Source organism: Anomaloglossus baeobatrachus, chromosome 3 (genome assembly GCF_048569485.1).
Source record: "Anomaloglossus baeobatrachus isolate aAnoBae1 chromosome 3, aAnoBae1.hap1, whole genome shotgun sequence".
Classification (NCBI taxonomy): Eukaryota; Metazoa; Chordata; class Amphibia; order Anura; family Aromobatidae; genus Anomaloglossus; species Anomaloglossus baeobatrachus.
The window spans coordinates 344,577,584-344,598,486 of NC_134355.1; the positions used below are offsets into that span (position 1 = coordinate 344,577,584).

Consider the following 20,903-nt stretch of genomic DNA (forward strand, 5'->3'; position numbering starts at 1 on the left):
TGTCTTTACATCACATTGTGATTTCATTGTGCTTTTCTCCCCATAATTTTATACGAGTGTACATCTTGTGAATGTTTGTTCTTAATTAGCACCTATGACGCCCCTTTTTTGCACATGTCTTAAATATTTCATTCTGGAGATACCAAACAATCCATGATTAAGACCGTAAGGTTGAAACGCGTAGGATAAGTCTTGTGTTTCACTGTGTGTCCCCATGCCCCCTTTGCGTGTTGCATCCTGCTTTTAATGGATTTAATAAAATTCCCAGTTTTATCCTAACCTCTCCGTCTTCCGATGCTGGATATTTTTCTCTCCATGACTGTGTTTCTCCACCCGGGCCAGGGCATTCCGTGCATCGGTGGTGGATCCTAGAGTGAAGAGGGGTGAGTTGAACACATTCATTTTTCTATATCTGAATCAGGGGTACTCAATCCAGTGCATTGATGGAAGTAACCAACTGGATACTTTGTTGGGCGAAGAATCACCTTCTCTCATGAACAGCCTTACACATAAGGGGAAAAGAGAATTACAAGGCTGTCTTCTTAAGCTGCAATTGCCTAGATCCCTGGGAATAGGTGTTAGACCAATGCATTTTCAGTCACAGTGTGGACTTGTGGGGTCTACTAAAGATAGACCTATTCTCAAGCAGACAAAACATGAAGGTGAAAATATTCTGTACTCTAAATCCCAGAAATCATCCTTCATGATCAATTGAGCTTCAACCTAGCATATGCTTTCCCACCGGTGATTCTTGTCCCAAATATCCTGAGGAAGATCAGGATGGATAAAGTAAGGGTCATCTTAATAATGCCATTCTGAAAAGACAATGGTTTGTCTGGCTAAGGTTAATATCCATCACTGATCCTTGGGTATTGCCGGAAGTTGCAATCCTGCTCTCACAGGGGCTGGTTCAACACCTGCAAGTGGCCACCCTACTTCTAACAGCATGGAATTTATGATATTGTTATTAAGAAAGAGAGGGTTCTCGCCTAGCCTAATTACTACCTTGCTTCAAAGTGGTAAAGCAGTCTCCACTAATATATATAATAGAACATGTAGAAAATTCTTGTCCACTCAAGGGGCTAAGCTGGAAGAGGGGCTCCCAATTAACTCCATACTAGAATTCCTTCAAAAAAGTTTAGAGCAGAATCTCTAGTAGTATCCAAGATCCTTTAAAACTGTGACCTGTTGAGATACCATTGGGTGTCCTGTTTTATCAAAAAGCCTGCTCTAGCTTAAGCCCTGTTTATAGGTCATTGTTACCACTGTGGGATTTGAATTTGATTTTAATGGAAATTACAAAATCACCTTACAATATCACCTTTGGAACCCTTAGGCTCTGCATCCATTAAGCTCTTTTCCCTGAAAACAGTCTTTCAAATGACCATAACATCAGCCTGTAGAGATAATGAAATTCAGGTCCTAGCAGTGGATTTTTCTTTTACTCAAGTTTTAGATGATTGTGTCATTTTGAGAACTAATCTTACATATCTTCGCAAGGTAGCTTCCAAATGTAATAGTTATTCCGTCCTTTTGTGATAGTCCCAGTAATCACAAGGAAGAGAAATTACATACTGTGGACTTTAGAAGGTACCTTATTGAATGCTTGTTGTTACGGAATCCTGGAGAGTTGATAGGTCATTCTTTGTCTTCTTCCAAAGTCATATGAAGTGACTTAAAACATATGAAATTGTTCTAGAGGAGTTGAAAGCTCAATCTACAGACTTGCTGGGTGGAGAGGTTAACCCCTTCACCCCCGGCCACTAAAACACCCTAATGACGGGCCATTTTTTGCAATTCTGACCAGTGTCACTTTGACAGGTTATAACTCTGGAACGCTTCAACGGATCCTGGCGATTCTGACACTGTTTTTTCGTGACATATTGTACTTCATGTCAGTGGTAAATTTAGGCCGATACGTTTTGCGTTTATTTGTGAAAATTTAGGAAATTGTGCGAAAATTTGGAAAATTTCGCAATTTTCAAACTTTGAAAATTTATGCCCATAAATCTGAGAGATATGTCACACATAATAGTTACTAAATAACATTTCCCACTTGTCAACTTTACAGCAGCGCAATTTTCGAAAGAAATTTTTTTTCCGTTGGGAAGTTAGAAGGGGTCAAAGTTCATCACCAATTTCTAATTTTTCCAACAAAATTTACAAAATATTTTTTTTTAGGGACCACATCACATTTGAAGTGACTTTGAGAGGCCGAGGTGACAGAAAATACCCAAAAGTGACCCCATTCTAAAAACTGCACCCCTCACACTGCTCAAAACCACATCCAAGAAGTTTATTAACCCTTTAGGTGCGTCACAGGAACCAAAGCAATGTGGAAGGAAAAAATGAAAATTTTACTTTTTAACACAAAAATGTTACTTTAGCCATAAAATTTTCATTTTTACAAGGGAGAAAAGAGAAAGTGCACCCTACAATTTATTGTGCATTTTCTCCTGAGTACGCTGATACCCCATATGGGGTAAAAATCAATTGTTTGGGTGCACGGCAGAGGTCGAAAGGCAAGGAGCGCCATTTGAATTTTTGAACACAAAATTAGCTGCACTCATTAGCGGACGCCATGTCGGGTTTGAAGACCCCCTGAGGTGCCTAAACAATAGAGCTCCCCCACAAGTGACCCCATTTTGGAAACTAGAGCCCTCAAATAATTTTTCTAGATGTTTGGTGAGCACTTTGAACACCTGGGGGCTTCACAGAAGTTTATAACGTTGAGCCGTGAAAAGAAAAAAAATTTTTTTTACCACAAAACTGTTGCTTCAACTAGGTAGCTTTTTTTTTCACAAGGGTATCGGGAAAAAATGCAACATAAAATGTATTGTCCATTTTCTCCTGAGTACGCAGATACCTCATATGTGGTGGAAATCAAATGTTTGGACACACGGCAGTGCTCGGAAGGCAAGGAGCGCCATTTGAATTTTTGAACGCAAAATTAGCTGCACTAATTAGCGGACGCCATGTCGGGTTTGAAGACCCCCTGAGGTGCTTAAACAATGGAGCTCCCCCACAAGTGACCCCATTTTGGAAACTAGAGCCCTCATATATTTTTTCTAGATGTTTGATGAGCACTTTGAACACCTGGGGGCTTCACAGAAGTTTATAACGTTGAGCCGTGAAAAGAAAAAAAAAAATTTTACCACAAAACTGTTGCTTCAACTAGGTAGCTTTTTTTTTCACAAGGGTATCAGGAAAAAATGCACCATAAAACGTATTGTCCATTTTCTCCTGAGTACGCAGATACCTCACATGTGGTGGAAAGTAATTGTTGGGCGCATGGCGGGGCTCAGAAGAGAAGGGCACCATTTGACAGCAAAATTGATTGGAATCATTAGCGGACGCCATGTCACGTTTTTAGACCCCCCCCCATGGTGCCTAAACAGTGGAGCTCCCCCACAAATTACCCCATTTTGGAACTAGACCCCTCAAGGAATTTATCTAGATGTTTAGTGAGCCCCTTGTACCCCCAGGAGCTCCACTGAAAGTTGATAACGTTGAACCGTGAAAATTATTTATTTTTTTTACATTTTTTTTTTTAAATTTTAGCAGCAACAAGGTAGCTTTTTTTTTTTTCTTTTTACAACGGTATCAGGAAAAAATGCACCATAACACGTATTGTGCAATTTTTCCCGAGTACGCAGATACCTCACATGTGGTGGAAATCAATTGTTTGGGCGCATGGCGGGGCTCAGAAGACAAGGAACGCCATTTGACTTTTCAAACGCACAGACGCGGTGCACTGATCGGCCGCTGCAGGACGCACGGTCGGATGAGATATAAAAAGCGCTGGGGATACGGGAAAAAAAAAAAGTCACGCCACAAATTGAGCAGGGATGTTGATCCGCGCTCAGCGGGACGCACGGACAGATGCGATACTTTTTTTTCCCGTATTCCCGACGCTTTTTGTATCGCATCTGTCCGTGCGTCCCGCCGAGCGCTGATCAAGGATGCATATAACGGATCGGCATCCCTGCTCAATTTTTGGCGTGACTTTTTGTTCCGTATCCCCGATGCTTTTTGTAACGCCAAAAATTGAGCAGGGATGCCGATCTGTTATGTGCATCCCTGATCAGCACTCGGCGGGACGCACGGACAGATGCGATACAAAAAGCGTTGGGAATACGGGAAAAAAAAGTCCCGCCGAAAACTGACCACGGATGCAGATACGTTATCTGCATCCCTGATCAAAGCTCGGCGGGACGCATGGACGCATGAGGTGTAAAAATGGAAAGGGGATAGAGGCAAAAAAGAAAAAAAAAAAAAAAAAGTTATACTCACAGTACCCAGAGGATTAGCAGGAGGAACAGAAGGCAAGGAAAAGCTTTACAGCAGCAGCCAGCAGGCAGGAAGTTGGACAGCTCAGCAGAAGACCCAGGAAGAAGGACCCAGCGATGGAGGCAGATGTGATCGGCCGGTGAAGACAGGTAAGAGGACGTCGGGGGGACAGCAGAGGGGGACGGGGACAGCAGAGGGGGACAGCAGAGGGAGAGGGGGAAAGCAGAGGGGGAGAGCAGAGGAGGGAGATACCGGAGGAGCTGCAGAATAGAGATCACGGGGGAGGCCGGCAGATTGGGATGGCGGGGGGCAGACTAGGATGGCGGGGGGCAGACCGGGATGTCTGGGGGCAGACCGGGATGTCTGGGGGCAGATCGGGATGTCTGGGGGCAGACCGGGATGTTTGGGGGCAGATCGGGATGTCGGGGGGCAGATCGGGATGTCGGGGGGCAGATCGGGATTCGGGGGGCAGATCGGGATGTGGGGGGGCAGATCGGGATTCGGGGGCAGATCGGGATGTGGGGGGGCAGATCGGGATGGCGGGGGGGCAGATCGGGATGGCGGGGGACAGATCGCAGGGGGGCACGGGCAGGGGCCATTACGGGACCGCGCAGGAGCAAATCACAAGAGCGCGCAGGGGCTGCAAGAGAGCAGGGGAGGAGGGATACCGGAGGCGCTGCAGAATAGAGATGGCGGGGGGCAGATCGGGATGTCGGGGGGGCAGATCGGGATGTCGGGGGGGCAGATCGGGATGTCTGGGGGGGGCAGAGCGCAGGGGGGCACGAGCAGGGGCCATTACGGAAGCGAGCAGGGGCTGCAAGCTGAGCACAATACTCACTGCTCCTGCTCCGTGACGTGACGAAACAGCAGCGGCAGCAGCAGCGGTGGCGTGGTACCACTAGTACCAGCCAGTGCTGCACGCTGCCGACATGTTGGGGGAGGGTCCCCAGACCAGCACAGGCCTGGGGAGGGCGGCCACCGGCAGATCAGACCGCCCCACTGCACACTGATTGGAGCGATTGCGCGTCATAGCACGATCGCTCCAATCAGTGCTGCAGGGGGGGGGGCACGGTGTCTGCTTGCTTCCAGCCAATGATCGGAGCTGCTGCAGCTCCGATCCTAGCTGGATTTTACAAGATCACACAATTTTTGGCATTTTTTTTTGCCGAAAACAGCGTGATCAATGTGATTGGCGGTTCCGATTTGAACAGCCAATCACATCGATCGCCTATGGGGGGTGGCGATGCCACCCCCTCTGGGGTCAAGCAAAGGTCCCCTGCTGTAAGAAACAGCAGGGGACATAATTTGAAAGCCGTTGCTATGGCCACGGCAATCAAATGAAGTTTAGGCCGTAAAATTACGTCCCTGGTCGTTAAGTCACGTTAAAATAGGACGTAATTTTACGGCCCGCGGTCGTGAAGGGGTTAAGGGCGCTTTACACGCTACAATAAATGTTACGATGTGTCGGCGGGGTCACGTCGTAAGTACCGCACATCTGGCATCGTAAGTATGATTGTAGCGTGTAAAACCTCCGTGCAATTGTGATTGAACGAAAATCCGTTCATCGCATGCACGTCGTTCATTCCTCAAAAATTGAATGTGCGGTTGTGCAATGTTCCCGAGGCAGCACACATCGCAGTGTGTGATACCCCGGGAACATTGAACAACAGCTTACCTCCGTCCGCGGCTCCCGCCGACAATGCGGAAGGATGGAGGTGAGCGGGATGTCTATTGGCCGGCTGCCACGTGACATCAATGTGACGCCGAACGTCCCTCCCACTCCAGGAAGTGGACATTCACCTCCCACATCGAAGTCGTATGGTCGAATAAGTACGTGTGACGGGGGTTAATAGTTTGTGCGGCACATTCAACACATACGATGGGTGCGGTTACGATCGCATACAATTTCTTATGCAAAATCGTAACATGTAAAGCAGGCTTTAGATGTGCCCATTGAACAATTTTGTAAGGCAGCAACATGGTCTTTTCCCCTCTACTTTTTATAGACACTATAGACTAGATTTGTCTTACTCCTCTGATCTCACCTTTGGTAGAAGGGTTTTGCAGGTTGTGGTCCCTCCCTGAATTCTTATTTCTCTGTGATTCTGTAATGCTGTAATGGGTAATTGAAAAATACGTAATTACTTACCGGAGAGGTACCATCCTTTTATTCTGAAGATTTCCTGTGCTCAAAGGGTAGATTCCCTCTCTCCATGGTGCATTCATGGGTTCCAAAAAAAAACAAAAAAAACATGTTACTGGTAAGTAATTACATATTTTTCTCTAAAATGTCACAGCATTTCTGAGTAAGACATACCAAGCTGCAATCAAAAGGCCAGTCACTGATACATGCTGCCCAAACCATTGTTCTCTGTAAGCAAGCATTATAGAATATATTTGATTTTTATCTTTATGTTTTTTTTTATTTCTAGAAATAACATTTTTAAGGGAACCTGTCACCAGGTTTTTCCCTTATGAGCTGCGACTACCACCAGTGAGCCCTTATATACAGCATTCCAAAATGCTATATATAATAGCCCAGGCCACTCTGTAGAATGTAAAAAACACTTTTTTTATATACTCACCTAGGGGACAGTCCGGTCCGATGTGTGTCGCTGGTCTCATTCCGGCTTCTCCTCCATCTTGTGTGATTGCAGTCCTCCTGCCTAGCCGCATGTGCATGACACAACTTGCATCATTCACACATGTGCACTTTGATCTGCCTGGTGCACATGCACAGGCGGTCTTTGACCTTTTCTTGAACATTCACTTTTCAGTACTTTGCTGTCTTCAGCAAGGCAGATCAAATTGTGCATGCGCAGAAGCACAATAAAGGCCTCTCAGTGAATGACGCAGGATGTGTTATGCACATGGGGCTGGGAAGGAGGACAGGGATTGTAAGAAGAGAGGAGGCGCTGGCCCGAGACTAGTAACACCCTTCAGACCAGCTTGCCCCCTATATGAGTATTATAAAGGTGTTTTTTATTAACATTAGAATCTAGATGAGAAAAATGCAAAGTTGGTTGACCTTTTGTTGGCCCCTTTTATTACAGTTTATGGAATTTCAAAAATGTATTTAAATAAACATTAAAAGGGATTGTCCATGGTGTGAGGTAGCGTCGTCGGCTGCGCTGCAGAAGACACGGGATCCAGGCATCAAGGTTCACAGCACACGGTTTATTCCAAAGAAAAAGTCCACAATAGTACATATGTGCCTTTCCGGCAGAGAACTCAGGGAGATGTGATCACTCCCTCACACCCGGCACACCTGCCCTTGTTCCTGAATCTATTTAACCCTCCCTTCAGCCTGTAGGGAAACAGCATTAACCCTATAGTGGATTATCATGGAGTGAGCACAACCGGGGCGAGACATACCGGCCGTCATAGATAACCCCGGTCACAGTCTCACACCCCCCCCCCCTCAGTTCAAGCGTGCGGGGTTGAACTCCTGCCATCAAACACGGGCCGCGGGACAAGGCATCGGCGTTGCCCTGCAACCTACCGGCCCGGTGTTCAACCGTAAACCGGAAGTTCTGCAGAGAAAGGAACCACCGGGTAACCCGGGCATTCCGTTCCTTGGCGGACCTCATCCAGACCAGTGGAGAGTGATCCGTCACCAAGCGAAACTGACGTCCCAGCAGGTAATAGCGTAGGGACTCCAAGGCCCACTTGATCGCCAGGCACTCCTTCTCCACTACGCTATAATTCCGCTCAGGAGGGGTGAGTTTCCTACTTAAGAAGGTGACGGGGTGTTCCTCCCCCTGAACCACCTGAGACAACACTGCCCCCAGGCCGACCTCCGAGGCGTCAGTCTGTACTATGAACTCTTTCCGGAAATCAGGGTTTACAAGAACGGGCTGTCCGCACAGGACCCCCTTCAGGGCCCGGAAGGAGTCCTCGGCCTGCGGAGTCCAGCGCACCATGACGGACTTCTTGCCCTTGAGAAGGTCCGTCAAGGGGGCTGATAGTCCCGCAAAATCTTTTACAAACCTCCTGTAGTACCCCACGATACCCAGGAAGGCCCTCACCTGCTTCGTGGTCAGGGGTCTAGGCCACTTCTGGATCGCCTCAACTTTGTTAATTTGGGGCTTAATCACTCCTTGGCCTATTACGTAGCCCAAGTAGCGGGCTTCTGTGAGTCCCAACGCACATTTCTTGGGATTGGCTGTCAATCCGGCTGTTCGAAGCGCGTCTACCACCGCTTGTACCTGTTCCAAGTGGGTCTGCCAATCGGAGCTGTAAATAATGATGTCATCAAGGTACGCTGATGCATACGCCTGGTGCGGTTCCAGCACTAAGTCCATCAACCTCTGGAACGTGGCCGGAGCGCCATGTAACCCAAAAGGCAAGACAACATAGTGGAAGAGACCCTCCGGCGTAACAAAAGCGGTTTTCTCCTTGGCGGACTCCGTTAGTGGCACCTGCCAGTACCCCTTGGTCAGGTCGAGCGTGGTAAAATATCGCGCCTGTCCCAGCCTATCAATCAGCTCATCCACCCGGGGCATGGGGTAGAGATCAAACTTGGATATTTCGTTCAATCTCCTAAAGTCATTGCAGAACCTTAAGGAGCCATCGGGTTTGGGTATTAGGACAATCGGACTAGCCCATTCACTCCGGGATTGTTCGATGACCCCCAGGCGTAACATTGTCTTTACTTCCTCCGATATGGCTTGTCGTCGAGCCTCCGGTACTCGGTATGACTTCAGGCGTACCTTCAGGTGGGGCTCGGTGACAATATCATGTCGTATCAGACTGGTCCTACCGGGCAGCTCGGAGAAGACATCGGGGTTCTGCTGAACCAACCGTCTGGCCTCTCGTCTCTGTGTCTTGGTGAGGGCTTCTCCAATCCTTACTTCCGGTTCGTCCTCTCCAGAGGTCGCTGGAGCCGGATGTGAACGACCCGAAGAGGAGGGAGGTGGGGAAAAAACAGCCATCAGGCTTTCCCGTTCTTGCCAGGGTTTTAATAGGTTGACATGGTATATTTGTTCAGGTTTCCGCCTACCGGGCTGCAATACTTTATAGTTAACCACCCCGACTCTTTCCTTTATCTCGTAGGGGCCTTGCCACTGAGCCAGGAATTTACTCTCCGCCGTGGGAATCAATACCAACACCCGATCCCCGGGATTAAAGGTCCGCACGGTGGCTTGTCTATTGTAGCGGCCGCTTTGCGCGGCCTGAGCCTCCTGTAAATGCTCCTTCACAATTGGCATGACCGCGCTTATGCGGTTCTGCATACCCAAAATGTGTTCAATCACACTTTTATGGGGGGTGGGCTCCTGCTCCCAGGTTTCTTTTGCCAGGTCCAACAATCCCCGGGGATGTCGCCCGTATAACAATTCAAAAGGCGAAAACCCCGTGGATGCCTGTGGCACCTCTCGGATGGCAAACATCAAATAGGGAAGCATCATATCCCAGTCTTTCCCGTCTTTGGAAATCACCCTTTTGAGCATGGTTTTCAGGGTTTTATTGAATCGTTCCACTAAACCATCCGTCTGAGGATGATACACGGACGTACGCAACTGCTTGATCTGGAGTAGCCGGCATAGCTCTTTGGTCACTTTAGACATGAATGGGGTCCCCTGATCCGTAAGGATCTCCTTGGGCAACCCCACCCGGCAGAACACAGCAAACAACTCCCGAGCTATAAGCTTTGCTGCAGTATGTCTGAGAGGTATCGCCTCTAGATACCGGGTGGCATAGTCAACGATCACTAGGATATGCTGGTGCCCTCGAGCAGACTTTACGAGGGGCCCCACCAGATCCATCCCTATCCGTTCAAAAGGGACTTCTATAATGGGTAACGGTACCAACGGACTACGAAAGTGGGTCAGGGGTGCGGTAAGCTGACACTCCGGGCAGGTTTCGCAGAACCGTTTTACCTCCCCAAAGACCCCGGGCCAATAGAACCTTTGCAATATTCGCTCCTGCGTTTTCTTGACCCCTAGGTGACCACTCATCAGGTGTTTATGAGCCAAGTCGAGGACCCGCCGGCGATACGGCTGGGGCACCACCAACTGCTCTACCCCTACGCCCCGTATTTCATCTACCCGGTAGAGTAAATCCAGCTTAAGAGCGAAATGGGGGTATCTTACCTGGGCACCAGGCAGCTGTGCCACCCCGTCAACTACTGTCACCCGACTCCGGGCATGTATTAATGTAGGGTCCTGGAGTTGGGCTGTCCCAAACGTATCCGGGGACGCCTCCAACTCCGGGATGGGCTCGACCGTCTCAGCCTCTCCTGCCAATACCTCTAGGGGCGACCTATCAGGTTCACATCCTGTCCCTATCATGGGGACCCCTACGGCAGGCGTCCCGGATTCAGGATTGTAGGGCTCAGGTCCCGGACTGACCAATATCTGAGGGGACTTAGGAGGTCCCTTCCATAAAGTCCAAAAATAGGGCAGATCCCTTCCTAGGATCACATCATAGGGAAGAGTATTAATAAGTCCCACCTCATGTTGCACCTGACCGCAAGGTGCTGTGATGGTGACTATCCCCGTGGGATAGTCTCGGCGGTCCCCATGTATGCAAACCACCCCCACGGTACGTCCTGTGGCCTTTACTTTAGCCCTTAGGGTTGATCGCACAAGGGTCACTAAGCTTCCGGAATCCAACAAGCCTGTAACCGGACATCCATTCACCTGAATTTGGCACAAGTGGGGCTCAGTCTCTGGGTAGACCAGGTCAGCGGTACACACCACCTGAGCATACATTGAACCCCGCCGGGTAACCCCACAATCCATGGGCTCCGTGGTGAGTGGACACTGGGCTTCCATATGTCCCACCCGCTGGCACCGCCAACATCTAATAGGGAAGGACACCCCCTTGACGATTTGTCGTTTAGGGTACATAGTTTTCCGGACCTCAGGGACGGAGGGTGCGGCTTCAGACGGGACGGTAGCGGACTCCCGCACCGGTGTCAGCGGTGGGTCCTTGGCCCTAGGCTTGGAGGGGCCGGACCGACGGGCGGTACGCAAAGTCTCAGTGTCCCGTATCAAGTCCTGCGTAGCCACATGCCGCTCTACCAGGGACACTAATTGGTCCAGGGTACTCGGGTCACCCTGTCCGACCCACCGTTGAACGGTGACGGGTAAAGTGCGCACAAAACGATCCACTACTACCCTTTCCACCATTTGCGCCGGGCTCAGAGTGTCAGGCTGCAACCACTTTTTTACAAGATGTAACAAGTCATAGGCCTGGGAGCGTACGGGTTTGGCTTCCTCATAGAACCACTGATTTACCCGCTGGGCCCGTACATAGGTATTCACCCCCAACCGAGCCAGTATTTCGGCTTTCAGGGTCACATAGTCAATGGCGTCCTCGGTACAGAGGTCCAGGTATGCTTTTTGGGGTTCCCCCGTCAGATAGGGTGACAATACCTCAGCCCACTGCGGGGTCGGCAGCTTTTCCCGCTCGGCCACCCGTTCAAACACCGCCAGGAACGCTTCCACATCATCACCCGGGGTCATCTTTTGCAACGCTTGTCTCACCGCTTTCCGGACGCTGCCGTCGTCACCCGGTCCCTGGGTTGTTGCTGCCGGTCCGGCACGGATCGACTTGGCCAGGAGAACCATCTGTTCTTGGTGCCTTTTTTCCTGCAATTGCAAGGATTGGAGCAGGTGTGCATTGGTCTGTTGCTGCTGTGCATTAGCCTGTTGCTGCTGTGCATTAGCCTGTTGCTGCTGTGCATTAGCCTGAGCCAAATGCTTTATTATGTCCTCCATGGCGTCGCCGGGTTTGGGCTGTAGTATAGCCGCTCGAATCCAGGACATGCGCAGCTGGGTCACCAGGGATGGATGCTACACCTCACCGGCTGTCATGCCCGCCGATTCCCCACCATATGTGAGGTAGCGTCGTCGGCTGCGCTGCAGAAGACACGGGATCCAGGCATCAAGGTTCACAGCACACGGTTTATTCCAAAGAAAAAGTCCACAATAGTACATATGTGCCTTTCCGGCAGAGAACTCAGGGAGATGTGATCACTCCCTCACACCCGGCACACCTGCCCTTGTTCCTGAATCTATTTAACCCTCCCTTCAGCCTGTAGGGAAACAGCATTAACCCTATAGTGGATTATCATGGAGTGAGCACAACCGGGGCGAGACATACCGGCCGTCATAGATAACCCCGGTCACAGTCTCACAATGGGTATAGTCAATTATAGATTTAAAATGCAAGCAATTTTGCAATTTATTCTAATTTTCAACTGTTTTTGAGATAATACCAATTTTCTATTGTTTACAACTCGATCACGTTGCAGACCGACCATTGCTGGTAAAGAGCAGAATATGGGCAGTGTTTCTAAGCTTTTTTTATTAAGTTTTTTAAAAGCTCTGTTTTAAACTTGACCAGGATTGTTAGAGTGATCTGTTAAAACCTAATGTCAGTTAGCTTCAGTGCCCTGGCAACCAGCTAAACAAGACAGAAATGTTAATATCTCAAGAACCGCTATAAATTTGAATATTCAGTACCTTACAATGGTGCTTGTTTTTCCAAGTACCTATCTGACAATGTCCATCTATGAAGATGGGAATAACCTTTAAAGAAATCACAAGAGTTGAAGTAAAAGATAAAAAAAAAAATACTCATATAATATGCTTTATTACGCTAATTATCTATCTCTACAACTAGACCTTTCAAAATAAAAACTTATAAAATAAGTATAGAGACAGAGTTAACTAAACAGCTATGCACTGACTATACCCAGATTGGATGAATAATAATGATTAGTACAAAGCACAAACGGGGATATATTAAAAATAACAAATAAAAGTGGGGGAAAAAGTAAACAATATTTTCTTCAGTTATGAAAAGTATTCTTCAATATACGTTATTCATACAGAAGGGCATACTGTCAATAAAATGAGCTGAGTAATTGCTGCTTTGCAATTATGAGGATAGTCCTTATCCTTATATTGCTAGCCGGCATTTTTTTTTATCAGTGTGAAAGGTCAAATATAATATTTTATGTTATCTGGTTCCGAATATCACAGCACAGAAGTTGGTTGCAGAAATAAAATCACAAAGATATATATATATATATATATATATATATATATATATATATATATATTTATGTCTGCATTGACACTGATTTGCAGGATGTACTGCAATAGTCTCATTTTTTAGTACAGTTGTGAAACCTCGGCTTGACATGATACACTCATAGACCGCAGGAGTTCATGCTATTGCTGATAATTACATTCTACTGTGACAGTTTTACCTAAATGAATCTAAAACTCTTTAGATGGTCTCTGTCATTCCAACAAACTTTGCTTAAATCAATTAGTAGTTATCTTAACAAAGAAATAATCTTCTTTCTCCCCTTATGAGTCATTTTTTCCTGCCTCCTGACCTCACCATTTACTCTAAAAACAACTCAAATTCCTTTTGGTCAAAGCATGTTGGACTGCCAGCTCACAGAGGCATCATGTTACACCTTCTAATGAACTTTATGGAGAGTGGATGGGGGTATAGGAGTGTTTAGCACTCTGTACATTGAGAGACAGGTAGACAGGGTCAGATCAACCTGCAACTGTTCTGTCTCACTCCAGTGCTACCGTGTTTTTCCAAAAATAAGATACTGTCTTATACTTTTTTTTACCTCCAAAAAAACACTAGGGCTTATATTTGGAGTTAGTCTTAATCTTGGAGAAACATGTTTGGGGGAAGTTTACCCCCATAAAAGCAGACCCCCACTTTCCAAGAGACGCATACTTACCAGACCCCGGACGTCTGCGTGTCTCCCAGGTCCTCCCTGTGATCTTTGGCGGGCCCTCTCCGCAGGTATCCCTGATCAGATCACACACACACTCACTAGTCACTCACGACATCCGGCGGTACAGAATGCCTCCGGCCACAGGAAAACATGGGAGAAAGTTACGCATAGCAAGTCCTGTAAGAATTCCATCCGCAGCTGCAGGTCCTTGCATTCCACTGCTCTGCATCTCAGGATTCTGCTGGCCAGAAGAAATCGGTATCGTTGGATGTGGTGAGTGTGTGTGTGTGCGATCTGATGGGTGATTGTGTGTATGATCTGATGTGTGTGAGTGTGATATCTGATGTGTGTGGGTGTGCGATCACTTCAGGTCCTCTGCTCGGCGTCTGGTGAGTGTGATTGCGGGGTGTCTGCTGTCTATAATGAAGTGTCTCGCAGTATTTTTTTAGACAATCCATTATTGAACCATGTCTAGGGCTTATTTTCAGGAGAGGGCTTATATTTAAGCCTTGCTCCGAAAATGCTGAAGATCCCTGCTCGGGCTTATTTTTGGGGGAGGTCTTATTTTTTGAAAAACCTGGTAGATTCACAGCAACACAGCTTAGTACTGCTGGAAAATTCCTTTTATGCTGCTCTTGCTGCTTTGTTCTGTGTGCTACAGAGAAATGAAAGCAGGAATCCATCGCTTTATGTGATGTGGTGTGTAAAGGAGACATTATAGCAGCTAGTCTCAATCTTCTAACTTAGAGGTAACTGAAAATTAGAGATATAGCCCGCAGCAAAAAAAACAACTGGAGAAAAATAAAGGATAAAAGTCATATTCTGCCCAGAAAGAGAGGTATTCCTAACATATGCAGCCTATTCTTAAAAGTTACCTGCAATGACAAGCAAACTTTAAAGTTTCCATATTGTGATAAATATATTTTTCCCGAAGCCAATAATTAGGTTAATCACAATTATAGTATCTGATAATTGTAATTTAACTGGGCTTTCTTAGAATATTGCCCCATCCTTACCATCACTGCAAGCTGTCCATCATTCTCTTTGTATTACAATAAAACATTTGTGTTTAGGCGATACGTTGAAAGGTTGGGTAAAGGTTTTTTACTCATTCACAGTGAAATGGGTAATTACATGAGAAGGCCTGCCATAACAACCATATGATTGATAGGCACGCAGTATAGTTAAACAAAAGTTCCCAATGTGTTAACACAGCTTCTTATACACAATCGTTGGAAAAGAGCACTCCTACGTATGCTATGAAGTATAAAATTATGGTGTGTGAATTATTTTATACCACTTAAGCATGAAATTTACTGCAATTATCCTGTTTTAACTTACAGTTCATAACGATAATTCTCATAGGTAAGCAGTCCCCATTATTGCCCACATCGTAGACAAAACATTTTTTTTTTTACTTGACTACTTGGTTTACTAACTGTATGAATGTGGTCCAAACACTATTATTACTTATTTAAGTGAAGCTGTCATCTTGTAAAACTTTACTTGCGTGACCTGGCTGATAACTTTGATTCCAATTTACAAGACACACTATAATGAATCTTTCCATCTTATACACAGTCCACTGTGCCTCAAAGGTTTGCACAATTTCAGGTAGCAATTATGATCTAACATTTTATATTGTAGAATAGAAATGTTTACCTCTTCAGTTTTAGCTATTATAAACATATTACTTTTGTCCATGATCTCAGAAATATTCTGTTTTATATCTGGAAGTATTTTGGATTTTCATAAGCAATTGTTCTTGAAATTAATATTTTAGAAGTATTTTGATTCAAATATAAATAATGCTTTGTTTTTAAAAGATGTGTCTGCAATATTTAGAATAAACTTTTTTCTATGCCATCATAGATTGGTTGGGGTGGAACCAAAATGACCACAGTAAATAACCAGAGGTGACTTAAGCTACTTGATGATGCAATGAAGCTCCTTCTCTCTTTTTTGTCTTGATGTGACTGTGCAAAATTAATATGATATCACATGGATAATTGTATCAGGTGGTACTTTGAGTTTAGCAGACCTAAGACTTATCAATATGATATTCATGTAATTTCTCAAAACAGAACGTGTAGCTGTTACATAGTTATATAGCTAAAGCTAATCTGTCACTCCCCCTGTCTTAACTATAATGTCATAATGTGACTTTAAGTTAGTGAGAAACAAAGGGCTTCTAGTCTGTCATTCACACTAGGGAATTCTAGGCTATCCTTGTCCTCGGGATTAACTCTAATGGTGGAGACGCCTGAGTCTTGTATCTTGCTGTATTCCTAAATAAAGCTAATCTTTTGCCCCCACCCCTTCAAAGCAGTAAAATGCAAATTGAAAAAAAGGGTTAACACTAGTAATGAGCAAACCCGTGGATATTCAGGTTCACCATCAGCACAGAAAAAAAATCATGTTCGGATGTCGAACTTGACCCCAAAAAATGAACCCCATACAAGTCAATGGATAGCTCAAGTTCGGAGCTCTAAAATGGTCGTAGTAAGGTCTAGGGGGCTGCAAAAGGTACCTAAATGGGGGTACGAGCATACCAATTGCCCTGCAAACAAATGTGGATAGGTAAATGACTTAAAGGGCTTCTGTCACCAGAGCAATTATGGTTACATAGCAAATAAATGAAGAAACTAAACATTTTAACAGTGACCCCACAGAGATGGATTTCAGAGATTCCCCACAGATGACAGACCAGTAATTTATAAAACGGCCCTTACAAACCCTGAATTTTCAGTTCACCCCCACAGTCAAGATTGCAAGACTTCCCCCACAGAACAACAAGTTTAACAAATTTCCCTTATGTTGACTGTATTTACAGTTCACCCACACAGTCAAGTTAGGCAAAGTTGCCCCACATAGCAACAATTTTAAAAAGGAACATATGGACTATGTCAACAGTAGAGATGAGCCACCCCCCTAGTGTTCGATTTCGGTTCGGTTCGACGAACGGCGGGTGTGTTCGGCAAACGTTCGACGAACACATTCGAACCCCATTGAAAACAATGGCAGACAAACACAAACACATACAAACACATTATAAATGTACACATACAGTTAAGAAACATTGCCATTATACTTACAGGTCCCCGCAATGTGTCCTGCAGACTCTGTCTCCCGCCACTTTTCCTTCCGATCATCGCTGCGCCCTCCCGGTAACAAGCACTAATGATAGGACCTTCTGTTACATCGTCATAGCATGTAACTAGTCACGTGTCTATTATCGTATTGGTACAGACTGGTCACATGGCTAGAGATTATGCTAGGTTTTGTCAGTGCATCTCTCCGGTACGCGGTGCTCGTTTCAGCATCTCCGTGTACCGGCGAGATACTCGGACACATGCTTGGCTCCCCGTTCCTGCATGTCGGCGCTCTTTACAGAGTCAGCCCACATGCAGGGACTGGATGCCACAGCCGGTGAATAACGGCACCGGGAATCATGTGATCGGAGATCACCATTGCTATAGTAACTCTCCTGTCAGATTACTATTGCAATGGTGGCAGCAGTGACGTTACCGCTTACAACTCGCAACCTCTGCTCACTCACTGATTGATTAGACAGCACGGAAGCAGCAGCATCTTCCTCCCATGCAATGCTGTCTGATGTAGCAGAGCTGCATGGGTTGAAGGAGAAAGAAGACAGAAGACCAGGATCGTGGAGGGGTGAGAGGGAGTAATAAACATGGAGTCTCTAAGTGTGTCTGTGTATTTATTTCTATTAAAGTATTTTTTCTCTGTGTGGTGTCTTTTTTTAACCCTTTATTGGAGATTCTTAATGGCCAGGTCAAACTTGCCTGACATTAAGAATCTCTGTCTTAGCTAGTAAAACAAAGCTAGTATTATCCCTTTATTACCCAGCAAGCCACCCGGCATCAGGGCTGCTGGGTGAGTTGGATACAGTGCCGGATGATGGCACTTCTATGAAAGTGCTATTTTCTGGGGCGGCTGCGGACTTCAATTTGCAGCAGAGGGGCCCAAAAAGCTTGGGCCAACCTGTGCTAAGGATTCAAATCCCGAGCTGCCTAGTTGTACCTGGCTGGACACAAAAATGGGGCGAAGCCCATGTCATTTATTTTTTTTAATTACTTCATGAAATTCACGAAAAAATTAAAGAAAGGGCTTCCCTATATTTTTAGTTCCCAGCCAGGTACAAATAGGCAGCTGGGGGTTGGGGGCAGCCGTACCTCCCTACTGTACCTGGCTAGCATACAAAAATATGGCAAAGCCCACTCATTTTTTTGGTGGGCATAAAACTCCTGCATACAGTCCTGGATGGAGTATGCTGAGCCTTGTAGTTCTGATCATTGGTTTGCTGGAAGGCATTGCGATCAGATGATGTGTCAGGTTCAAGGGCCTGAATCACATGATACAGCAGCTGATTGTATAAATGGCTTTTATACAATCAGCTGATACATCAGTGAAAAAAAGCCTATACACTTCTGTGCAGACTCCTGTCTGACAGCATCAGCTGATAGTTTAGCCGGCCAGGCGGTAAAAAGCAAGCCTCACCGCTCGACTTATAGTGTCATCTGATTCCGTCAGGTGACCACATCAGCTGATCATCGCCAGGTCTGAGAGAGAAGAGAGAGATGAGACAGAGAGAAGAGAGAGAGGAGACAGATGGAAGAGAGAGAAGAGAGAGAGGAGAGAGAGAGAAGAGAGAGCAAGAGAAGAGGGAGAAGAGAGAGGAGAGAGAGAGGAGAGAGAGGAGAGAAGAGAATAGAGGAGAGAGAGGAGGGAGAGAGGAGAGAGAGAGAAGAGAGAGAGGAGAGAGAGGAGAGAGCAATGCAGCCTCATTCCGTGAACTGCTCCAATTTTAGAGGTGTGTCCCGATGCTCACAGCTGATGTCCGGCTCCTCCCCTCAGTGCATAATTAAAGTAAATTATAATTATAAATAAATAATATATATAATTTAAAATTATAAATAAATTAAATTCTTTACCGGGACTCAAACTTGTGAACTAATTCTCCTTAGGCAGCAGCTCTACCCATTGAGCCACTGCCTGTAATGAAAAGCATTGGAAGATTTGGTAATCTTGACCTCTGTATTGCAGTAGAGAAACCAGAAGTAGATTATTCAGCTACAAAGATGAGAGAGAGAGAGATGAGACAGAGAGAGAGAGATGAGTGAGAGAGTGAGATGAGTGAGAGAGAGAGGAGAGAGAAGAGAGAGAGATGAGAGAGAGGAGAAAGAGAGAAGAGAGAGAGGAGAGGGAGAGAGAGAGAGAAAAGAGAGAGGAGAGAGAGAGGGAGAGAGAAGAGAGAGAGGAGAGAGAGAAGAGAGAGAGAAAAGAGAGAGAGAAGAGAGAAAGAAGAGAGAGAGAGGAGAGAGAGAAGAGAGAGAGAGGAGAGAGAGAGGAGAGAGAGAAGAGAGAGAGGAGAGGGAGAGAAAAGAGAGAGAGAGGAGAGAGAGGAGAGAGAAAAGAGAGAGAAGAGAGAGAGAGGAGAGAGAGAAGAGAGAGAAGAAAGAGAGAAGAGAGAGAGAAGAGAGAGAAGAGAGAAAGATAGAGAGCAAGAGAGAGAGAGAAGAGAGAGAAACAAGAGAGGAGAGAGAGAGAAAGAGGAGAGAGGAAAGAGAGGAGAAAGAGAGAAGAGAGAGAGAAGAGAGAGAGAGAAGAGAGAAGAGAGGAGAGAGAGAGACACATGCAGGCACTACCTGAGTGAAGTCTCCGGTGACAGCGCGGCTCAATTCAGTTGCTGCATGGAGCTGACACAGAGCGCTCATGTTCTACGGCGCGTCCCTATCAGCTTCATGTAGCAGAGCTGAAAGTGTCATGTAAATTACTTCGGACCTGGATGTCTGTTTGGGGATTAATAAAGTGGTAAATGAGGGGTTTTTTTCTCTTTTATTCCAAATAAAGGATTTCTCATTGTGTGTGTTTATTTACTTTCACTTACAGGTTAATCATGGAAGGTATCTCGGGGAGACGCCTGTCATGATTAACCTAACCCTATTACCCCGATTGCTACCGCACCAGGGCAATTTGGGATGAGTCGGGTAGAGTCCCGGGACTGTCGCATCTAATGGATGCGGCAATTCTGGGCGGTTGTTGGATGATATTGTTAGGGTGGTGGGCTCCCCATAACATGGCGCTCCCCATCCTGACAATACCAGCCTCCAGCCGTGGGGCTTTATCTTGGCTGGTATCAAAATTGGGGGTGACCGCAGGTTTTTTTTTTTTAAATTATTTATTTATTTAGTTTACTGCACGTTATAGACCTGCCCGCCGGCGGCTGTGATTGGTTGCAGTGAGAAAGCTGTCACTTAGCGTGGGGGTGTGTCTGACTGCAACCAATCATGGGCGCCGGTGAGCAGGGAAAGCAGGGAATACCAGATTGAATAATGAGCAGCAGCCATTTTCAAAAGAGGAAAAGCCGCCGGAGCTTTGTGACAGCTGTGCAGCGCCGTGCCAGTGATCGGTGAGTAGGAAAGAGAGGGATTGTGCTGGGGACGCAGGACACATGCAAATACACAACGTACACACATAGCCTTACTGTGAAAAGCCACGCTTTTGGTGATCGAACCGTTATCGAACAGTAACTCGAACGGTCAAACATGAAGCAAATCGTTCAAGTTCGTCAAACGACTCGAACACCGCCCAAAACCACTTGCATTTGAAATTGGCGAACGGTTCGATTCGAACATCTCTCATCTCTAGTCAAAACTCCAGTTCGATGAGGAATTTCCATCCCAAGCAGCTGAGTCTCAAAGCAGTCTGCTGTTGTTTTCCCCTGGCTGTGAGGATCTGAGGTAGGTCATGCAGATGTCAAGCTGACCAGATGAGGAGGTGGATGAAACGGAAAAGTAGGAGGAGGAAACATGGACCGATAAATGTGCACACATCCTCAGTGGTTCTGCCTAAAGTGCAGCCCACATTACAT

The 20,903-nt window shown here is 46.2% G+C and overlaps 1 protein-coding gene across 1 annotated transcript in view; it reads left to right on the plus strand.

Moving 5' to 3' along the window:
• MCHR2 (melanin concentrating hormone receptor 2) overlaps window positions 1-20,903 on the plus strand; it is a 618,664-nt gene that overhangs the window by 463,513 nt on the left and 134,248 nt on the right. The gene's annotated exons all lie outside the window — the stretch shown is intronic.